Source organism: Corvus kubaryi, unplaced genomic scaffold (genome assembly GCF_017639235.1).
Source record: "Corvus kubaryi isolate FWS band 111438036 unplaced genomic scaffold, C.kubaryi_AGA036_p1.0 66, whole genome shotgun sequence".
NCBI lineage: Eukaryota > Metazoa > Chordata > Aves > Passeriformes > Corvidae > Corvus > Corvus kubaryi.
In genome coordinates this window covers 7,146,385-7,171,177 of record NW_024582054.1, presented here as the reverse complement: position 1 = coordinate 7,171,177, position 24,793 = coordinate 7,146,385, and the positions used below count along the sequence as shown (strand labels likewise).

The window sequence follows — 24,793 nt, the reverse complement described above, 5'->3', positions numbered from 1 at the left end:
AAGGTATGGCTTTGGGTTTTGTTTGTTTTCTGGAATGAGCTGGTACTAGCACCCTGTATGTACACTAGGCCTCCTTTGGATGTTTGCATTTATTCATGCTGTGTTTTTTTTAAAGGAAAATATAGGTCCATTGAATAACGCTGAGATTCACATCAGATATTTTTGACAGAGATTATGTAGTATTGACCATATTCATGTAAAATGAAAACATGAAGAGTAACACTTACCAAAAGCTAAATAAACTGAACACAGGAAATAATTTCTCTTAAACACATTTACAGAGGCTTATTCCCTTCTTACTCCCTCCCTTCTCTCCCTTCAGAGAAGAATCACCATTACACCTCTGGAAAGAGGTCTAGTGTTCACACTTCATCAAAGGAGGATCAAACACCTTAAACTGTTCCTGTCTAAGTTAATAGTTTCCAGACTACCATTAGTAATTTCTTTTAAGTGAGAAAAGTCCCAGTACTGAAAATAAAAGCCATATCCAAATATTACAAAAATTTTGTCTGTAATACCTACTAGTCAACTTTACTGGGACTTAAAAACTGTAGTATAGAAATCCTGCAGAATTTTAATTGGATCCGGTCCTGTTTAACATCTTTATTGATTCTCTAGATGTAGGGACTGGGGCCACCCTCAGTAGATTTGCAGATGATACTGAGATGGGTGGGGGTGTTGATGTCTCGAGGGAAGGAAGGCTCTGCAGAGGGATCTGGACAGACTCCATCAGGACAACAGCACAAGGTTCAGTAAGGCAAAGTGCCAGGTGCTGCACTTGGGTCGCAGCAATCCCAGGCAGCGCTACTAGCTGGGGCAAGAGTGGCTGTCCAGCAGAAAGGGGCTTGGGGGTGCTGGTCAACAGTGGGCTTAGTTGTGAGCCAGCAGTGGGCCCAGGTGGCCAAGAAGGCCAGTGGCATCTTGGCCTGTATCAGAAGTAGTGTGGCCAGCAGGACTAGGGAAGTGACCATCCCTCTGGACTCGGCATTGCTGAGGCCACACCTTGAGTACTGTGTTCAGTTTTGGGCCCCTCACTTTAAAAAGGCTACTGAAGTACTGGAGAGTGTCCAGTGAAGGACAACAAGGCTCATGAGAGGTCTAGAGAACTTGTCTTACGAGGAACAGCTGAGGGAGCTGGGTTTGTTTAGTCTCGAGGAGGCTCAGGGGGATCTCATTGCTCTCTACAACTACCAGAGAGCAGGTTCTAGTGAAATGGGTCCTGTCTTTTCTGTTGTGCCTGCAGTGAGAGGATCAGAGAAAATAGCTTTGAGACAGGAGATTCAGATTAGATATTAGAAAAAATTTTCTCTGTTAAGGTGGTCAGATGTTGGAATAGGCTGCCCAGGGAAGTAGAGTCACCATCCCTGGATGTGTTTTAGAAATGTCTGGATCTGGCTCTGGGTTTAGTGGTTTAGTGGTTTAGGGGTTACAGTGGTAGTGCTGGTTGATGGTTGGACTTGATGATCTTTAAAGGTCTTTTCCAACCTTGATAATTCTATGATTCTATGAAATACTGTCAAGTTATGGACATTTTGTGCTCAATATAAGTTTTTGATGTTTCTGTTGTGCTATTGCTTTCATTGCTCATATAAGAAATAATATTCAGTAGGATGTTTTTTGCAGCTCAGTTAAACAGCATTGCCCAGTCTGGATTTAGCAAAGTATTGTATCAAGTTGTAAATGCAAGCAAATGCATGATAAACATTTATTGAGAAGCAGAGTCTTTTTATGCATTCTTTCCATCCCTCTATGTTGCCAAGGTGACCACACAGAGATAAACCAGCTTAAAATGTAAATAACCATATCCCTGAATATTTCAAATTCAGAATGTCTACTGAGTAACATTAGAACTGTCAGACTACACAAGTAATCGTATCTGAAAGATCCTGCAGCTTTCAGTTACATTTCTTTTAAGGTTATAGCCTCAAGAAGGCAATCCACTGAATTATGGTTTTCCTCCTGTAACTTGCAATGCAGCAGTATTCTGCTGTAAGAAACACATTGTTCAGAAAAAGTAAATCCAAGGTAAGCCTCAGAATTAGTGTGATGTCATACTGTGATGACAGCCTCTGACAACCAGTCTTTAGCTGATAACCTTCAATGTACAATTTTCACAGAAGTTCACCTGACACTGTCAGCAACTAAACTGCCATCAAGCATTGGCATGTTTTTTTCTTTTTAGATTTTCCATTTTTTTAAATTTCAGCTTTGTGGAAACAAAATACTTCCCAAAAAGACATAACTGAAACATGTAGCTCCAAGGAGACTTCACAGCTGAAAGTCTCAAGGTCATCATATTTGTTCCTCATATGCTGTGCTACAAATGCTTTTAACCCAGTTAAAAGACCAGATTTCAGAGGTTAGTAGCTGACAGACAATATGTGCAGCTTTCAGAAAAGGAGCAGTGCTCTGGTGCAAGAGCTCTACAAACTTTTCCTAAAAATGCCAGAAGACTCCTAAAAATATTTTTAAAACATTAAAAAGTTAGTTTAAAATCCCTACTGAAGAATCAATACTTTTCTTGGTTTTCAGATGCAGAAAAGTGTAGTTTCCAAATATCACAAAGTAGTTACGTGAGTTCATATCTTTATGCTCTTTTAAAAATATGACTCCTTAACATAGATCAGTGACGCAGGCAAGATAACTGATACTAGGCTGAATTTTTTTGCAATTTCCAGGCTATTAAGTACTGCTCCTGATGCATGGGCAGAGCATTCACTGCAATCAAGTTCTCACAAAGATATGTGAATTCAGGAAGACAACTTACACTTAGCTTTTAAGACCTGTGTGGCATGAAAAACAAGATTTCTGTCTTCTCCATGATAGTCTGCTGGCTATGGCATTTACCTAGGATGTAGAAGAAAAAATTTAAGAGTCTTTCTCAGACACAAATTATCCTTTTCCTGCATGTTGGAACAAAGTCTGATCCAGAAGGTAGAAGGTTTCATGCAATTCAGGTACTCCCTCCCATTCTTTTTTCCATCTCTCCTATGCTGGACTGGATTCCACACATCTGGCAGATGTTACCATAACTGTTGCACCATGTAAAGGAGACTGCAGGGTTAATCAGCCTGTAGGGAGCTGAAGTCTTCCTCACCTCTCAGGAAGAAGGAACAGAGAATTTACCATGTGGCACCATGGTGGCAGTCAGCTCATGATGGTTTATATGGGCATGGTCCACATTCATGCTAACCTTCTCCTTTGGGAGTATCTTATGCCCATCAGGAAGTGTTGGAGCTTTCCACTTACACATGTAGAAAGGAGATTCTGCATTTTTTCCTAAAGTTTACCTATGTTCTGCCACTATTTTAAAGAAATCAGCTCAAAATGAAATAAAAAGTTGTTCTGATAATTTGTTTTCATACCTCTAAGACAATAGAAAAAAAAAACACCATAAGATTTTGAAGGGCAAGGTGAAACACTCCATTCAGAAGTAGAGATCAGGTGCAGAGTAAGATGAAGCAGGACTAGAGAGAGTCTAAGAGACACAAGTTAGAAAGTACAACCAGGAAGAAGGAAATACTGAGGAATGTTGATACAGGTATCAAATACAATGAGAGGAATGTGTCAGTGGTGGCATGACCTTACTGAGCCGATGGAGAAACATCCATTAGTCACACTCACAGCCTAGCTCTCAGGTGGTGACATTTTTAAAAGCCATTTAATTGTTCTTTGCCAGAAAGACATTTAATGCTTCTAATGTACTCTAGCAATTAAAAAGTATACAGAGAAAATGGGTATGCAACAAATTTTTCTCTCAAAATTAAGGTTATTAACTACTTGACAACATTTAGACAAACAGGTACTGGCCTGTACACTGAAAATATGGCAATGTGTGTCCCCTGGCACTCTTTAGAAGCAACCAAACTTTGTGTCAGCAGCCAAAATAGCTTTCTAATGCATGAGATAATCATCCTTCATACTGGCTGTGACTTTTGTCTGCTTCAGTGGCTGGATCAGTGCTGCCTGAAAGAGGCCTGCTCTGAGGAATGATGGAAGGGAGGGCAAACAGGGTGGGACAGAATAGCCAGCCACTGCACATCAGATATTTTATAGCAGGAATTCACACAGAGAGGCTGCTGAAATATTGTTCAGTGAATGGCAGTGATTGAAATACTATTCTTATTGTAGACACAAGGACTGATTCAGACAGGGCATAAGCAGGTGCAGCTTCATTGAAGTCAATAGTGCAGCACCCACTGGGCCTGAATTTAGCTCACAGTAGGACTTGCTGTGAAGAGTATTACACTAATGATAGCTATGGCAACATACTGTTTTCTGCATGACCTAGATGCATTTGCCCCACATAGATGTTTTCACACCAAGACAGTGCTGTTTCTTAGTTTTTTACCAGGAAGAAGACAAAATTAAGAGATTAATTTCTAGGCCCTGGATCATGCCATTCTGTAGGTTTTAACCCATTTGTTGAAGGATTATAGAGTGTTCCCCTTTGTGGTTAGTATGCCTTTTGCAAATAGGTTTTTTAAAGCCAGGTCTATATCAATAGCTTCCCAAAGTTAACTGTAATTTTCTAGTCAATTATTCAATCATTTTAGTTCACAATACAAAATATTTAAAGACAGCATTTTTTTTACTAACTCCTCCCCAGAGATACCAGTAATCAAATTACTCATTTCTTTCTTAGTAGAAGATATCCAGGGAATTATGTGTTTCACACTTGGGAAAGAGATATTCCCAAGATATACAGAGAGAAAGGCATTTTGCTAGTAAAATTCTGGTTTCAAAGTAGAAATATATTTGCCGTGTCTAAAGTGCAAACATTTTATCTGATTTTTAGTGTTTTACCTGTATATAAGGGCCTAAAACTTAGTCTTCTTTATAAAATCTTATTAAGCACTACTTCTGCTTTGGGAGAGAACTCAATCACAAGGTTGTGGTTTCCTATGCAAGCCATGCAAGACTTCACAGTTTATTTTTGTGGGATTTTTTTGTTTGTTTTGCTTCATTTTAAGCTGCATGATAAATTTATGTGATACATGTTGGCTTCTTTCCTGTAAACCTGATTCTCTCCAACTTACACAAAACATATTGTTCTGCTCTGCTTTCATGTTTTCTTTCTATTAACAAGATAAGGAAAAAATGGGTAAGTTTTAAACAATGCTTGTTTGTTTCCTAAAGTTGCAGCATATTTACCAAGTATATCACAATTGTCAAAACAGTACACCCTTCTTTTTGTTCCAAACTATGGCACTATGAAATAATATTATGAAAACCTTCCATAATATGCGATGCCAGAAAAAAAATGCAGAGTAATTTTTACTGCCAATTAATTAAGCAAGCATTTGATTTGATTTGAAGTAGACTAATGCTAAATTACAGAACAAGTTGTATCCAGAATTATTTACCTCACTTTCTCAAATTCAAATTATGGAATTGGCTTTTGCTCTTGGACTTACTGCATCCTCTCTAATCTGTGTATGCTTTTCAATCCCTAACAAAATGGCCTCCTCAGCACAGATCATGATTCTACAACAGGAATCTAGCTCAAAAATCAGTGCAGGTGCTGAACAGAAATACGGTCCTCACTGGTGCCACATGAGGTGCGTGATTCTTAGAATGATAGAATCATAGAATTGTTAAGGTTGGAAAAGACCTCTAAGACCATTGAGTACAACTGCTAACCCAGCACCATTGTGTTCACCGCTAAACAAAGTGCCATATCCACGTCTTTAGAACACTTCCAGGGATGGTGATTCCACCATGTCCCTGAGCAGCCTGTTCCAATGCCTGACCACACTTTAGATGAATAAATTTTGTCTAAGAGCCAATCTAAACCTCCCCTGGTGTATGTGAGGCCATTTAATCCTATCAGCCTCCTTTCAGGCAGTTGTAAAGAGAGATAAGATCTCCCCTGAGCCTCCTTTTCTCCAGGATAAACAAGCCCAGCTCCCTCAGCTGCTCCTCATCAGATTTGTGCTCCAGACCCTTCACCAGTTCCATTGCCTTTCTGTGAACTCCAGCATCTCAATGCCCATCCTGAATTGAGAGGCCCAAAACTGAACACAAGATTCAAGGTGTGGCCTCACCAGTGCCAAGTACAGAGGGACAATTACTGCCCTCGTCCTGCTGGCCACACTATTGCTGATACAGGCCAGGATGCCATTGGCCTTCCTGGCCACCTGGGCACATGCTGGATCATGTTCAGTCAGCGCAAGGAAGCATAATATTGCAAGGAGGATCATCCAGAAAAGGTGATACAAATGGTTATACTCGACTCTGGGGCACGGCTGGAACAACTTGGTACAGAACAGTAAGTTATTTAATTATTTTTACAAATCAAAAAACCTACTTACATATATTTTAACTAATTTGGGTTTGATCTGTATATATAATTAATGACTGTGCATCAAACCTACTATATTCCACAGTATTCAAAGATAGCAATCATGTCAATACTTTTAATTGATTGAACAAAATGTTTTAAATGAAAATAAAAAGAAACATCAAGGAAACGTAACAATGGTGAACAGGAAACATTTCTTTCACAAAACAGTTAAATTTTAATTGTTTTTGCTAAAGAGGATGGACTTTTGAGAAATACTTATTAGTTAAAACCAGTATTTTTTCAAATAAAATTTATTTATCCTTCCAAACTGTGACCAGTTTGGACCTCATGGACCAGCAGAAAGAAATCACCCCAGATTTTGTCAGTTTCATGCAAAATTTATGGTTCCTAATGGTAACCTTTCCTTTTTCAGGAATGGAAGGTGGAAACTTAGGCTTATGAGTTTCAGTCTCTTACTCAAAATTGTTGACATACTGTGAGAAATCAGATATTTGCTTTTAATTAGGATACTTGAGACATTTTAAAAAGTTTTAGATTCATTGAGTTTGTGAAGCTCAAAGTGTTGTGCTGTTTTGGCAATTTTGTGTTCGAATCTGGAATGCCATCTTGCATCTGTAAGTTGATCTTTCATCAACCTGTGTTACATTGATTCTTGTTCTTAAAAGCAAGCAAGATTTTCAGATGTACTTGATTTAAATACCAAAGAATTTAGTTCACTGATTCTCTTATGGTCACTTGAAAAAAATGCATGCTTAAAGGGACTAAAATCCAATACTCTATTCAAAGACTTTGATTTTATGTAATATAATTGTGCAAAATTTTGTGGCCCTGTTATATTTATGGAACAATCACATAGCATTTCACATATGCTAATATATGTTGAGATTTGGATATTCCAATGACTGTTGCTGTAAAGTTGGAGACTTATCAGGATGTGCAATGCTAGACTACACAGAAGGCTGTAGCAGAATGGGAGAATCTCAAGTTACAAAACTCTGGATAAGCAACTGGATCTTCCAGGGCAAGAGATCACTCGATGACTAGGATTCATCATGAACAGCCACAGAGGAATGAAACAAGGACAAAGAATATTTATTTATAGGGCTGTAAATAAAATTGCCAGTTCCTGCAGTAGGAAAAACGTCCTGGGGTAATATGACTGCATGACGTGATTTAGGAATCGTACTCTGCAATTTAGTGCCCCCCCCTCCCCACCCCAAGACTCCAAAACCACATGCTGCTGACTCACTTCTCCTCCCCTGCTGATGGCTGGAGAGGATAACTGGGGACACAAAAGGCAAAGATCACAGGCTGAGATAAGAACAATTTACCAGAAAAAATAATTAGATAAGAAAACAAACCGTAACAGCAACAATATTAATTACATAAGTGTACAAAAGAGTGTGAAGCTCAACCCAATCACACAAAAACTCTTCCCTCTGGTCAGGATTAGCAGTACCCCACTGCTCTGTCTGCCACTCTTGCTCCACTGGAAAGAGATGCCCTTCTTTCTGAAGCAAGAGTCCCTGTCCCCTGCCCCACTGCAATGACATGAGATGGTATCAAATAACATGAGGGTCTTGGCCACACCACTTGGCTCCAGGCTCCACCCCCTCATGGCTCCTGCAAAAAAGTAAGACTTGGCTGAAACCAAGATGCTACACTTCAAAAAAAAAAAAAAAAAAAACAAAAAAAAACAAAAAAAAAAACAACCCAGCTGTGAGGAAACTCATTGCCAAGGAGTTCCTTGGGTAGTTGAATTCCTTCATATTGTCAACAGTACTTAGAATAAAACCACACATCTCAGTGTACTGGGTTTTTTCCTTCTGGTTTATTGAACTTTCATTGTGTGGGTTTTCTTTTCCATCTCTCCAAGTCAGGGAAAATGATTAAGAAAGAGAGAGAGATTTCTCTAATGAGTCTACACATAATGCAAAATTTATATGCCTTTATGTGCATCTGGGCAAAGCATGACATGGTGCACAAATAAGAAAGGAAATTTTCCATGTTTTTTTGGAGGTAAGAATTCTAGTTACTACCAGCCATCATGACCTACTCGTTCATTTTTAGGAAGAAGTGGATACTTTCCATGGGAGAAGCTTAAGCATCAGATTTGCTCCTTGGAGCATTAATAAAGGGTCTCTGTTAGCTTCATCTCATTATTTTACTATGAGTATTGACTTTGGCCTAGAGTCATGTATAGATAAAATGGTGCAAGGGCTTGTCCTAAGTGATTACTCAGAATTACAAATCATTTCACATGTAACTGAATACTGCAGCCTAGCTGGCACTCTGCCCCTTTCTTTTCCCACCTGCATCTTTCCAGCATCCCACTCTCCACTCTTTCCTGCCCCAATAAGGGAATGAATCTAGGTTTGGTTAAATGGATAATTAATCTTGCTCACTGAAAGTGGACTTTTAATTTATCAGTGCAAGGAGGACATACATGCCTATCTCACAGCATTATGCCAATGAATATATAAGAAAAATATTTAATGCTAGCCTGGTAGCAGGCAAACAACAGGGAGTGTATAACCATGTGTGTGCCCTTTCTCTAACAGCAATTAGAAAGGACTGGGGTTTTTTTGGTGTTAACAATTGCCCAATGATTTCTGAATATATAAAAGGTTATCCACTAAATGTGTGTGTTTTAAAAAGGAACGATCAAGAAAGTAAGAAAGATAAATTTTAGTTGCTCTGGGATTCTAAAAGCCCATTATTTTTAAGTGTGCAGAGAGGATCAATAAAATAAAGAGACACATAAAAGCTCAAGATACTCTTGGTACATCCAAATAAAATAAAATAGAAAGTGCAATGTTCAACTTACAGAGTACAAGATGGGAGATGAAAAGAGAGTTTGTTAGGGATATATCATATTTCTTGAGTGCATCTTCTGTGGTATATTACAGCAATTTTCCCCTGAGCAAGATCCTAGCATTTTGTCTAAAGTTTGTTTCATATCTAGATTTTGTGTGAAGGAAGAAGAATCTTGAAACAGTTACTTGGCACAAGTACCTATGATCGAGGATAAGATTTAATATATGTTCCTGCTTAGTCAGGTATGAAGTCCCCATAAGGTCACAAAGCAGATTTTTCTCCCAGTTTTGTACAGGTAAAAAAATTCTTTCTGTGAGCCACATGGTATATAATATATATATATAATATAATATATATAATGCAACCAAATGCCTGAAAGTGCCTGTCAGAGAGGAAAGTCAGAGTTCAGTAATTAAAAAAAAAACCAAACAAAAACCGTACCAAAACATGCCTAATAATTTTTAATTTACCTACTATGGTAATATGTTTTATGGTACTATTTTTGGTCATCATTACTATTTCTACATTCCCCCCAGACTGGCAAGAAGCTGTTGCAGAGGGAGAAGAGAAAAGATGCTCTAAAGAGTGCTCCAGAGCTTGCCAGCTGTTAAGCTGTTAAAAAAAGAGGTGTTCAGATGGTAAAGTGCCCAGTATTGAATCTCATTAATAAAATAATTTCTTTTTAGCCACTCAACATGCTATGTGCTCTAGTCTTTCACTTTCTGTGCAAAGGACTGGAGAACAGAATATCAACTGGCCTCCACTCCCAAAAGATGCACCTTCCAGTGACCTTTTCTTTCAGGTTCTACACCAGGGAGTGATCTGCAAGAGGCAAAAGTAGCTGCTGTTCGTGCAATCTTATTCACACAGAGTTTTTGCAAGGGGAAGGCTCTATCCTGAAATACAGCCTCTATCTGATCTGTTTGGTATCACAGTGTCTCAGTACCTCCAGGGTAGTGCTCAGGCACCCCCTGTAACACTCCTCTACTCTTTTCAAGCAACACTGGCCAGTTACGTTCTCCAGAAGACTAAGCACCATAAAAATTTTCATCTCAACTATTTTTTGAGCAGTTACTCTACTTTTGAATTCCAATGCCCAGTGTCATCCTGAATCTAGTCCTGCTTAGTTCTACATTTCTTTTGTTTCATAAATGGAGAAAACAAATAACAAGTTCATGGATAGAACAGAAGCAGTAAAGAGCACATAAGCATTATTCTAGCAGAGATTTTATTTTCACTACAGACTGCAGGAAAAAATAAAAAGGGCTTCAGCAGTCTTATCTAAAATCTATATCATATTTTCATGCCCGGGTTTTTCTTTATTTTTCTGTGACTAGAAAACAAAAAAGCATGACAATGTGGGTATAGTTAATTCCATTCCCGAAAGTCAGTTATTGACTCCATGGTTGGATTTCGTTGAATCCAATAAAAAGAAAAGGAAAGAGTAAACAAAATTGGTATGTTATTTGCTTTTAGCTTTGATAACCTCTCATTTAATTACAAATAAAAGGCTTCTCTGTATCTATTGTCAAAATGAAAATAGCGGATATTTTCTACTTTCTCCCTAGCCCTTTAAGACATCCTGTGAAACTACAATAGGGTGCTGAAGTTCTGTCTCTGTCTGGGTGACTTTGCAAATGAAGATGGATGGAGTTTTTCCATTTTAATTATTAAGACCAGCTGCTTTCTATAAGAGAGAGTGAGTTGGGTTTTTTGCAGGTCTTCCAAGCTAATGTATCATCAGAGTTTTAGTGACTGATTAAATAACTCACTGATCTAAGTTTCTACATACAAGACATCTCAGAAATTTAAACAGATGTCATGCAAATAAAAGAAGTCTTCTATCCATCTGTATATATTTATGAATATATGCATGTCTTATAGACAAGATACTAATTTTTGTCCCATTCTGACAGTAGTTTTTAAAGTTTTAAAAAAATCACTTTTTTTTTCATTTATTTATCCTACTTCTTAAATTGTCATTCTCCACCTTCTTTCCCTGAAAATAGACTTTTTGTGATCAAAATTATGTTCACACCACTGAACTTGATTTTGCTGTATGATTTGTACTATTTCTTTTCAGACCCACTTATTTTTTTCTCTCAGCTGCTTTTGCAAAAACCTCGCTTTGCTTGGAGTGCTAAAGCTCTGTTTAACTACCAGAAAAGTTTGCTAGTAGAACAAATTAGCTGACCCTTTTCTTGTAAGAGCCCATCTGCATCTTGATAGGCTTCTACCTGTCCATGGCTCTCTTGTAGTGAGGTGATATCTAGTTAAATCTGAAATTTATCCTTTGCAGTTCAGAAATCAGACTGAGAATTATACTTTAAACTGCTCTTTTCTACTAAGCCATATTAGCCTGTAAGTTTTTGTTGTTTTCCCCAATACACAGATAGTAGTTCTGTTCTCTGCTTTAAAACCTAGTAAGTTTTAACACATTATATTATAACCCCATAATTGAAAATGTGCAATGATTCTTAGAAAGGGGTGGTTCGTTCCTGTTACAGATAGTCCGTGTGCTGGTGTCATAAATGGCCGTTTTATAGATGGATAATGTACTATCGTCATAATTCTTTATTGCTGATAGTTATTGCACTAGATCATGACCCTTGGATATTGAGAGTCAGTTTTTAATATCACAACCATTTACAGAGGTTAATGGACTAGGTTTTGCAGCTTTTGACCTTTTGATGGTGAGGGTTAGGAGGTTGCATTTGTGCACTAAACTGGGAGAAAATATCTGTTTATTTATCTTAGCTATAATAGACATGGTTACTGCTTATAATCAAGAAGCTGAGAACAATGTGACTTGCATGAATTGGAATTATTTGAACTGCGTCTTCTAAGGTACACCTAGTATGAGATTTTTAATTCTTATTAATTAGAAAATCAGTGTTCATTAACATTCAATCTTTACTATGTTTCATCTACATAAATGAAGTTGAAATTGAATTATGGTAGCTAGAAAATATTTGATAACTGTGGCTTTCAATACAGAATTGTTTTGAGGATCATGATCAGATTTATAACTTGGCTAGGTTACCTGTGGATGGCTTGCTCAGGTGCTACATGTACCGATCTGAAACAGTCAGGGCAGGCTAATCACAAGGGTAAGTTTTCTGGTTGAAGTAAATGAACTCTTCTGTTTCAGAAAACCTTTTTCTTGTGCCATAAAATGCCTGCAATATGAGGCAGCCATTTTAATGCTTCTGCAACAATGAAACAAGCATCAGGTCTGCAGGGTCAAGAGTAGCATAGACTGCAAACATAAATTAAAATTTAGCCCTTTTCTTTTTAGAAGTTTAAGTTAACTTTGTCAGTTACCTAGAAAGTAAAACATGGGGGTGAAGGGAAGAAAAAATCCTCAGGAACAAAAGCAAAAGAATACAGTAATTATTCTGATTCAATATTTCAACAGAAGAACTAATGTCAAATATGGGGAATATTAAAGGACCCTGTCTATATTTAAAATAAATTTACAAAAGCAAGTTGTGATTTGATTGTCTAAAATGCTTATTCAAGTGGAGATGTTTAAAAAACAGATGGAAAAAATGTGGTGAAGCTATGGCAGAAAGAGTTGGGAACATCGAATGGAAAATACTAGAAGCTTGGTGACTTGTATAAGTCTGAACCAAGACCTGAGGCACTGACCTAAGGTTTCTAAGTCCTAGTCAAATTTCTATAATTGTCAGAACTAGACACTTAGAGATTTCATTCACTGTTTCTAGACAGCAAAACTTCACAGCTTCTGATTTTTTTAGCATTATTTTTACTACTATTTATTTTAAAAAATATTTTGAGTACCAAGTAATTCAGATAGGCTCATAGGAAATTTGTGCAACTCTAGCCTGAGAGAATTTGTGAAGCTCTTTAACCACAATGGCTTTTTTACTTCTATTTATCCTTCTTACAGCTTTTATCCTCCCTTCCCCCTCTTCTTTACTCCCTCTTCTTTGCTACCATAGCAGTGTGGGTGGGAGTGATGCATTTTGTTTGCTGAGCCTGTGATGCTGAATGATTCCAATATAATCAAACTACACTTTTATAGTGTTGCTTTATACCATGCAGCCCAGGGTGCTAACAAAATAATAAAATTAGCAGCTCAGATAATGATGAGCAAGGCAGGTCAAACAAATAATCTTTTAGACCTGGAATTGAAACTAGAATGGTATTAGAGTTGCAAACAGCCAGAGGCAGTGCTGACATATGAGACAGTACTTAACCAAGCCCCAAGCATAGATATGTGGGGAGTGTTTTGGAGATCCGATCATGGATGATACTGAGTGCTTCCTGCAGGCCAAGAGAAAGATAAAGTAAATGGGACACAGCCACAGTAGTGGTACTGACAAGTACTCAGCATCTCAAAAAATTGGACTCTAATGCCCAACCTGAATTTTTATTTGTAATCAGTATTGTGTTTTGAGGTACCTAGGGGCAAGGGTATTTCTACTCTACCTCATCTGTAGTTGATTATCTCATTTTACCTTCAGCTTGACTCCATTTACAATGACGAAAAAATAGTATCAGTTAACCAAACATTGCTGATGTGATGAACTACTTACATGGATTTCTTTAAGAGGGTGTTTTGGGAGGTAAAAGCCAACAGTGCTTTTGCAGTTTGAAATCATGTAGCTTTCCTCTTTTTCAATTAGGTAGCTTGCAAATCTCACAGCACAAGAAGAAATGTTTCTTATATTATGCAAGCCTAGTCCTAATCTATCAAGAAGCTGCCCTCTAAAAGTGTGGGGGATTCTTTAAGATTTACACCAGTTAGGTACAAGTGCTTTTCGTTTATAAAATGGGTGATAGTCAGATCGATTAACTACAGTATATAGTACTTAAAGTGATGAAGAAAGACATTGGATGGTCAAATGATTAATGTCAAGCTATCCATTTTGATGTTCGAAATCCTAATTGTTTTTAGCTCTGACCTCCACCCTCATTGCTACCAATATAATTACAGGATCTCACCTAAATGAGATAGATTAAAGAAAAAAAAAGGAAATTGCTGTCTCTAGTTTATCTTCAGAAGATTCTTTTATATCTACACATAGAAAATGGTTAAGTTCACCATTTTTTAGCTGTCTGAAATATGCTCTTAGGAGATAATAGCACTTCATTAAAGTTACACATTTGTATTTCATTCTTTCTCTTCTTCTCTCCCTTGTTCGTTGCCTACTCTTTTGTTTGTACAATGTTCTTTTATCCTGAACCATATAACATTTTAGTTCTTGTAATAAATGCCTTCATGTGAGGCAGTTCAGCTAAGAGAATGTTATTAGACTGTGCTCTCAGGCAGTGCACCTTCACACGATCAATACGAATCCGAGCTTCTGTTCATTCCCTCTTTGCTTAAATTCCCTGCAAATGTGCAAGGGAAGCAGCAGAGGGTGTCATCAATCATGGGCTACTCTGACATGTGCTGAAACCTGACCAATGCTGAGATGTTTTAATAAGGCATCCATTAAAACCCTCAAATAAATTGCAATTTGAAAACAGAACGTAATACCAGCCAAGTTTTCCTCATCCATCTTGTGGCATGTCATGTAATGTAATTGCACTGTTAATTTATCCGAGAACTTTCTCTGTACAAGGTTTCATTGGCATTGCTTAATTTCCCTGCAGACTCTTGTGTGTGCACGGAGGTGAGCGTACATGCATGTGTTGTGCATACATGTATCTGTTTCCACTTTAGGGGGTGATAATGACTCTGTTTAGCACGGCATTAGCCAGACAAACAATCAAGGATTTGAAGTGTTTGACATTTTGTCAATGGCTCCTGAGCTTTCTGATATTTCCTAACCAGTTCTTGCCTGGAGCAGGCCCCACTTTTCTTGCCTTCCCAGCTTGCCATTGGTTTATGCCCCTCAAGAGTGGGATCACTCAGAGCGCCTGTGGATCCCATCAATAAATATTGACAAAAGGGTTGAGGGACCATTTAAGATCACAAAGCAAAGGCAGTCAAAACAACACAATGCTGATTTCTGTTCCTATGCTTAGGAGGCATGCATGAAGTTTTGGCAAGGGCAGGGAAAGTGAGAAGTAGTATATCAATAGGACAGCATGAAAAAATGCTTGTGTAAAATAATGTTAAAAAAATTACATTTAAATCTCTCTTTTTTAAATATAAGTTCTGGGAGGGTAGATACAGGCAGAAACTCATATAGATTTCTTTGTCTGCCATGCATAAATCTAAAAATAAAGCTATTCCTCATCTATGGCTGCATCAGCAGTTTCTTTACTTTTATTTCTTCTTCTGGGTTTTTGATAATCCTTTGTCTCTCTTTGCTGTAAAAAACCCCCCCATATTCACAAGTGTAAAGCAAAATGTTGCTGCTATGCACAAGCACTCTAAATCTGGGTTTCCATTCTAACTTTAATACAAATTATGAACTTGTTTGTTTTAGTCAAACAATTTCCTTTTTGGAGTCAATAATTGCCATATTAAAAAAACCCAAGCAAATCAAGTCCCAAAACCAAACCCTAGATTTCTTTTTCAGTACAATGAAATTAAATCAAATGGTAATAAAAAACTTTTTAAATTAAAAAATCAGAACAATTACATTTGATTTCTACAGTTTGATACTCTCTTGTATCATTCACCCCATTGCTAAAGAGCTGCTCCTAAATATATTTTTTCACTTCTGTGTTTTCAATTATATTGCAGACGTATAGGGACATATTCTGTATCTGGAGAGGTTCAAAGGCCTGGATTTCTGAGTCACTGAGCACCCCAGTTTCTGAATGCCAGAGAAACTACAGGGATCAGTACTGATGATAATAACATCTCAAATGTGCTGTACAAGGTTACTAAGCACGTAATGGATATTCCAGCCATTGTAGTGTCAGCATCTTAAATCTTTATGGGAGTCATTTTAAATCAATGGGGAAAAAACCCTAAAGTTTTAACTTTTCAAGCACCTGATTCCATTTTTTATTTAAGAGTTCAGGCATCAGTGTAGTGCATTTAAAAATGGACATGAGGCAATATTGCTGCAACCCCTCACAAAGGCTTTTTTCCATGCTGATGTTCAAACAACTGAAAAAAATGCATGTCACTAAGGCCCAGAGAATCAATTAATATTGCTTTCAGCTACAACGTATCCCACAGACAACATTCAGAATAGTGTGAGAATACCTGCAGACAAATACATGTGCCTAATTTTTTACCATTTTTTCGATAAAATTATTGTAAGTTAAAATTAGGTGAACATTTCATTTCCAGGAGATTTTATTTTGTTAATTTTCTCCCTTATAGAGCAGATTTTTACTTCTTTGTTTCTGTTTAATCAACCTTAAGATCAACACTGCAATTATATGAAGGATTTGGTGAGGTACTTGATCAATTATGCAGTAATCATCCCTGAAATGCTCATTTTGGTATCAAAATGATGGCATTGTAACCATCCTGAGTAATCATTACTTCACTTGTGCACTCTTTCTATGTTTAATATTCCTAAGACTGCAAATATTACAGATGAGAAAAATTAACAGAGATCTATTAGTAGTGATTTGTTTATATGTGTAGGTATAAACCGTCATTTTTTTATATCTACATAGAATTAATGAAATATTAATGCACTGAGAACACTGAATTCAGTTCTGTCAGTCTACTTTAAGGAGAAGAAATGAATATGAGTCTTAAAATGATATAAAAAAAAGCATAAAATAGAAATGTGCTTGTTAAATAAAATTAAACAGAGTTTATGTGTCTGTTTCACGGGCACTGGGCATGATTCCACATTCCCTAAGGATACTATACATCACTTTGCTAGTGTAAAGGGAGCATAAATCATATTTACAGTTACTTCATGGCTGCTTTATACTGCCAGAGTCATGTAAAACAGTGCAAGTGTAAATGAAGTTTGAAATAAAAGGAAATGCAACAAAATTCTGTAAGCACAGGTAAAGCACAAAAGACACACTCATGTATTTCTGGTACTTGGAACTACAGCCATTATGGAAATCAATGGAGTGATTATTTAGTTTCTTTCTTAGGAAACACAGGAACATTTAAAGAAAAAGGGCTTGACTGGCGAGTCCGCTGTGGCCTGCCCCATTTAACCCTGTGATGTTTTTAAAGGAACTGATTTGTTTTACTTTTTGATTTCCTTTCTCTGAGCTCTTTCTTGAACTGATTTATAATTCTTGCATCTATTGCTGCCTTCAGCAATGTGTTCCATAATTCAGCTACCCTTTGTGTAATTAAATTCTGTTTGAATTGCTTATAGGCTCGTACTGCTTGTAAGCTTTCCATCTAGGATCTCTTGTTTCTGAGTTACTAAAATTGTACTGAGTATACCAGGAATAATGTAGCTTGACTACTAAAATACCTGTGTCTGAATTCAGACTGAATCTCAAATAAGCAGGAAAAAAAAATCTCTATAAAATTACATTTGAATTGACATTTTGGTCCTTAGAATTTTCTAATGTTGGTATGTGACAGCTGAAATCTATGGAGATAAAATATGTGACACTATAAACAGTCCATAAAAAATAAAATTTCAATTCTGGTCTGACAACATTTCCCATATTTTCTTAAAAATTCCTCAGTCCAAATTTGAATATGCCTGAATGTTTAAAATTCCCATTTGTGCTATTTATAATATGCATTTTTATGTGCTTTCCCAATGCCCTAATAGTTATGTGTCTCTTAAAGGAACAGGCTTCTTCCCTCTCCTCCTCCCCCCTTCACTTTGAAAAAAGACTCAGGAAAATATGCCAGTAAACCAACATGACCACATGCAGTGATATTTTCAAGAAAACCTCAGGAGAAAAGCATTTCTATTTCATAGCATAAATCTGAGCTCTTGGCCAGCCTTCCGTTCGCAAGTTGCCTGCACAACTCTCATGCTAATTCTCCACCAAACCTCCAGTTTTATGAAAGCTATATTTTATCTGTTTGGTTCTTTGCAATCACATGAGAGTTGAAAAAGGAATATTAGCACCACTCACATTTTATAGTGGGAGTCACAGTACTTGGTTGACCCCTTTTTCAGGTCCTATTGAATTTCCTATACAAAGGAAATGAAAATGTTTTATATTTGATACAGCAGCATATAACAAGAGGTTTAGTTATTACATATAGAGCTGCAATTTTCTGCCTTTTGTTTCAGTTGTCTGATCTGAAATTTCAAAGCACAATGTTTGTTGGGGTTTTTTTAATGTTGAGTCTTCAGACACGGGGAACAAGGAACACTGTCATATATGTAAAATTTACTCGGAGCAGGTAACATGGAAATCAGAGAACACAAGCATTGTGTTCGCCTTTTGTTATTTGACTCCAATCCTCAGTTAAAATATATTTGAGATACCTTTTCAGTGAGGTCTCATTACTGTAGAGCTCTTCACAAATAGGTAAAATGATTAGTGTTAAATTATTGTGCTCCCTTCACCTACATGCTTTTTTCCACTTACTCTGAGAGGAATTTTGACATTGGGGTAATTTTGTCCCCTGAATCATCTCTTCTAATCTGTTAATCTGTATTTCTCTCCCAGTTATTAAAAACCTGTAAAAACTTAAATTACCCCTCTATAAAACAGAACTAAATTCTACTTTGTGTGGCAAGGAAGCAAAGTATATATCCTCATAAGGAATTTAATACTGATGCGACAAAGTCACTGTTATGACATAATTTAGATTGCTTAAAACCTCTGACTGTGTAATAAAAAAAAAAGCAGAAGTGTGAAATTTTAATTCTGGGAATTAAGCCATTAGTTTCAATGGGTCAGGATTTCACTCAGAATATTTGAAAGGCCAAATATTTGGCAAGCCTCAAATAGATAGTAGTCTATGTGTGCATATACGGCTGTTGCACACCAAGTGAAAGAACCCATATTTGGGACAAAAAGATAGTACAAATTCTTATCTCAGGGCATTGCTTGCGAAATGAGTCCAAACAGTTCCAATGGGAAATGGCTAGTTTCTGGCTTATTATGTTAGTGAAAAATGAAGATAAGAACTTAGAACAGGTTAAAGTCCAGAACAATGCCAAATATATGCTCAAGAGGATATTGCAGGCAAAATCTTAAGGTTAAAATAAAGTCTAGTTTAACAAAACCTCACTTCTGACATACTAGGAGCACTTTTAATAAAAATTGATGAAACAGAAGATGCATATCTTCAAGGATAAATATGAGATTATAAGAAAAGAGACAGAAACAAGTTAACAGCAGGAAAAGTTAAAGCATCACAAAATAAAACTAAGAAGAAATAGGCTCTAGGTTATTTTTGGTTTGTTGGTTGCTTTCTTTTTTTGTTGTTTTTGTTTGGTTTGCTTTTGGTTTTTTTGTTGTTTGGTTTTTTTCCTTAAAGGAAAGAGCAGTAGTATGGCTAACAGCTTGCATGCAGAGTTTTCAGTTCAACTGAATTGAAATTATTCCAATCATTTGGAATCCTGGAATTAGGATTCTCTTGAAAAACTGAATGGCCTTCTGTGGTGTTTCACTTATAAACAAAAAAAATTCAAAGTTTTCTGGTTACAAGAAACCCTAAATTATCCCTGCATTTTTATTAACGTCTTGGTTCTTTGAGCAGTCACTGGCCTGCTCTTCAATCCTTCTGTGCTTACCACCAGCATGGATGGATCCCTAATTTAACATCTGTAGTTTAAGGGAGCGAGCCCTGCAGCCATGACTATTGACTACGGGACCTCCTTACCACAGGACTGGTGCTGCCTGTTTGGTTCAAACATTTTGTTCCCAGCAATGAATTGAATCCTTATCTACGCAATTATACTTATCTAATCTTCATCTATACACTTACATTAAATAATGGTAATGAGCTGCAAGTACTACATGCTTATTTGTTTGGCTCTGTATTGTTCCTTTGACTTACAAAATGCTGAAAAGACTGACAATGGTGAAAATGAGAGAAATCTGGGTCATGTGAACAGTGTAAAAAAGCAAGACTGAGATTCATATGAAGATACAATCAAACACTGGTAACTCTTAGGAATGCCTTTTCTAATAGAGACCATAATGAAAGTTTGAAACCAAAAATCAGTGGTTTTGGGGGATTGTACTCTGTAGTTTTGTTTCATACTAACTTGAAAGAAATATTAATTTATTTTTTCTTAAATATTGTTTTGAGGGGGTTTCTCTGTCTCTAATAGTAAGTAAGCCACTGCCACTGGGAAGAAACAAAGATTTTTGGTGGTCAACACTACTCCTAACAGGTTCATAAATTTGCAGCATATTGAACCATGATTTTTTTCAGAATTATCTTGCAATGTTAGAAAGTCTTACTAACTTTGTGTCTCAATCTTTTGAAGGGAAAAAACATAGATTATGTAGATATTGAATAAGAACTTACCATTCCAACAGAAACAGCACACTTCACCTTTCTGCCCCTAATATCATGGGCAAACAAAAGCAATCTGCTATTGAAGATATTGAAGCTCATGAACTGAGCTGAGGAAACTGCTCCCCACTGTACAAGTTATTTAAGGGCAAAAGTGAGACAAAGGTAATTTTAGCTGCAAAAAAATTGGGAAGGGAGAGAAAACATTGAAATTTTATGAAGAATGATGGAGGTAAATATTTCTTGGGAATATTTTTTTAATAACTTCTTGGAGGTAATAAAGTAGTGGAATAGTCTCCTCAGCTCCTGCTCTTGTTTGGGGTAGCTAAGCAGTCTATGCAGAACTGTCATCTATCCATTTTCACTGGCAGCAGTTATAACAATATGTCCATCACAGCTGGATTGTTTTTATTTGCTATTCACAGGCAGTTCTGCAGGAGAGAATTTACAAAGTCAGGGCCTGATCTGTGGCACACAAGTTGGACCAAACGGGTGATAAACTAAATGTGAACCCATGTAAGCAAAGTAATAGATTTTCTATACTCTGTATCATCTCTGACAACACTGGCTTTTATTGTAAGACAAACTGATACAGATTAGTAGGAAAGACAACATGCTCCACTCTTAAGGAGATTTTGCTTTCCTTCCTAAACATTTACTTCAGATGAAAATAAAGACAATTCAGAATGTGACCACATGGACAGCACGCAGGGACTTAAGCTTATTGGAGCAGGAATAAAACTGATTTTCAGGCCTGACTTTTGTGCGTAGCAAATATAAATTCCAATGTTACATGGTGATTGCTGTCATCTACCATCTCCTTACACTTTTCAATAAAGAGGCCATCTGCTGTATCTGCTCAGGATCCTGAAGAAGCTGAGTGCAGCTGTCTGACTAGGGAATATCTGAACTCTCAGCTGCCTTGTACTGCCTTCTTGGTCAACAACATTCAGTATTGTTGCTGATGTATGAGAAAGTGAAAATTGCTTATTCTCAAAGTCTGTAATCAGAAGGCACGTCTTGGTCTTCAGCTGTAATTTCTTGTCTAAAACAATGTCACTCATATGACACACAGTAATTTCTGGATCAAATCTAACATTTCTTTTGAAATCTTTTAGGAAGGTATTCAGCCTTGACATAAAAGCTACACAGCACTGTGTGCATCACTGAGAATCCACCTCAGGAAAGTATTCACTGTTATGGGAGATATAGTTTACTTTCAATAGCTCTGTATCTGTTGATACAATCCTGCATAATCTTACTTTATAAAATTGTCACTGTATTTTTTTCTATACAAAAAATCAGTGACTTTAAATTGTTAAATCCATTAAAGAGCAGACAAACATTTGTCTTTCAGTTCACATAAGTGAGTGGAAAAAAAGAAGGTATCTCTCTGCTAAATACTGGTGTAATCTTTGAATTGCGATACTTCAAAATAGAATGTAGACACCACATGCAAAATAAGTTAATGTCTCTGATGGTATCAGGTTTACAGAGGAAACAGTCACAAATATTTTGCCCAAAACAACAGAGATGACTCAGAAACATGTTAAGGAAAATAGAGATCACTTTTACTAGGGATTTCTGGTTTTGTTTTAGACCTTCTATCTAGGAAATAAAATTACACTTAATAGATACAACAAAACTTGTGAAGCATACAGGTTTTAATCCAAGGACTTTTTTTGGGTTTTAGGGGTTTTTTGTTAAAATATTTGAAAAAAAGCCTGTGCCAAAGATTAGAACTTGGTTTCTAATGAAAAATACTGCACTTGATTCAAAACTTTGAAATAGTTATCAGCAGCGAGAAGGAAGCATTTAAGGTCATAAGAGTTTGGTAAATATTAGGTGCTGAAGTGAGAGTAACTTTGCGTTTTTACTTAAGCCACTCCACATTCATTCTTGTCCCATTTAGGCACAAGTGAAACAATGAAATTTTGATTTCTTTTAAACTTTCCTAGTTGTAGGATTGTGTTTTCTAATCAGTGAGAGCTCTATAAACATAACGATTAACTACTGATTTCTTTCTCTCACCATAGATATATCTTTTTTTTCTCTCACCATAGCTCTATCACATCAGCATAGCATTTGCCTGCTAAAGCCAGACTGGAAGGAGGCAATCAAAACTTGAACTTCTACAAGTTTATTACTCCAGCTGAACTCTTTCCCCAAAAAAGAGGACCTTTGAGAGACCATTTGAAAAGTATGCTGTCAAATACAAGTGTCATTTCAAGCAGAAAACCTCAACATTAAAAACTGAGACAGATGCCTGTCTTGCTATAAGCAGATGTTATCAGTGCCCATTGCAACTGTTGAAGTCCCTTCTGCAAAAAGGCAGGGGCTGTGTATATCTCCTAAAGTGGCTGAAGCCACTGTCTAAATAGGTGCTGAAGAAAGGACAGTGAGAAGTACGATATTCTGTATGTGGAGTGTCTTTTCTTCTTAAGCCAGTTTAATTTGTTTCTGACACACTACACTCATCAAACAATGTATGTACTCCAAGCTATTTGGATGTCAATGTGACATGTGAGACCAATACATACAAAAGAGATCCTGAGTGGTATAATAAAAAAGGTAGTGATAACATCCATTCTGCAAAATGACATTTTAAAAAATCTTAATTGTGAAATGATGGAGAAGATTAGACTTGTGATCCTGTGTGCAATAGCACTGTAATCCAGTCTTTCCAATCTTAGCATCACAGTCCATCACATAACCAAAAAGCAGCAATTCTAAAACAAATTGAGCAGCTCAGTAGAAATCTTTTGTATGAGAAACTGAATAGTTCTTAAAATATTATTATAATCATGTAGCGATCCATTTCTGAATGCATCTGTCTACTACATGTATTCATTAATATCTGTAGCACTGCAGCCCTGTAAAGCACCAGATTATTTTGTACTAAGCACTATGTAAATATGGATAAAGAAGACAACTCTAGCCTCAGAGGACATATTGATTGTAAAGCAGCAGCAGATTATGTGCATGCAGCCCAGAAGAGGAGTTTGTGGAAGCAATGTCAGATACTTCCAGTCCTCAAAAGCTGTGCCCCAATCAGCAGTCTAATGTATATGAAGTTTGCTGTTAAACCCAGATGTCCTCATCTTCAGATTTGTGTCCACCACACATAAAACTTATTAGTTATATTTTCATCAAAGTAAATCATTTTTCAAAGCAAAACTATTTTTAAGAGGTGTTGAAGTTCATTCATTAGCAATCACATCCAAATTAATACCTACCATGCTTTAAAAAGAAGGTAGAAATTTCTAGTGGCGCAGAAAGTAAGCCAGTAAATACTGAATAAATAAATAAATAAATAAATAAGGCTGTCAAATATGCAATTGTTCATGCAGAACAATTCCAGGGAAAAATGTGAGTTTTATAACCTTTGGGGGAATACTTTCCTAATTGAAAAAATTTCCATAGAAACTGTTATGTGTAAATTGGAAGTCTAACTGAATACATCTAGATGTAAGCAAGAATATGAAGTTATGCAATTTTGTTGAATTTTTACATTAAAAACTGCAAAAGAAACTCCAATTACACTGTGAAGATACTCCTAAAAGTCCTGAAACTTATTGGACTAATACATCTAGACGTTTTCTTCCATGCTTCTGAATTGATTCAGTTCAGGGAAATGCAGTACAGTTAGCATTCAACTTTAATTGCAATGAGGTGACAACATACTGGGTAATGAGTTGTTTATGAGTTGTAGATGTGTTTACAATGAGTTGACAATGTGTTGGATAAAGTGTTCTTCTAAAGTTGTAGATCTATTTACAGTGAGCAGTGGGGGAATGTTCATTAGTTGTCGATTTGTTTGTTTACATTGTTTTCGATTTGCAATTGCTATAAAACAAATCCCAGGCTGATGAAGGATGATTGTTTGTGCGCTTTAATGATTTACTGTAGTAGCTTGTCTGAAAAAGTACTTAACTCTGCTTCATCTGTCAGTTCTCCCTGCAAAAGCTCCCAGTCACAATAGTTTTATTAGCACAGCATGGGCCATTTGTAAGAACATTACACATCTAAAAAATATTAGTGCTTTCCTGTTCAGTCTGTTTTATTTTGGCTGGCTGAGCTGAACAGAATTTCTTCTGCTCTGTACAAGTTTATATCTTTTAATAAGTACCAAGGCATTCACTTGAAACTATACGTATACCATCCCTGGAAATACTTTCCCTGATATGTCTTAAGAAAGGTCACATGCTTAAAGTTAAATTACTAGGTACTTCTTTTTACTGCTGCTACTTTCTCAAAAACAGTTTAAAAAAAGAATCTACCATCAGATTATGCTGGGTTACATGACATGAAGAAAAACAAAGATACACTGGATGATACTGGATTTTAGATCATAGAAAACCTTTCAG

General features: G+C 36.6%; 1 long non-coding RNA gene across 1 annotated transcript; it reads left to right on the top strand.

Moving 5' to 3' along the window:
- Nucleotides 1–598: 598 nt before the first annotated feature.
- On the top strand, nucleotides 599–14,389 carry LOC121673973. Its single transcript, XR_006019382.1, has 3 exons — nucleotides 599–828; nucleotides 3,472–3,476; nucleotides 14,380–14,389. It is a non-coding gene; the product is annotated as an uncharacterized LOC121673973 (long non-coding RNA).
- The last annotated feature ends 10,404 nt before the right edge of the window (nucleotides 14,390–24,793 follow it).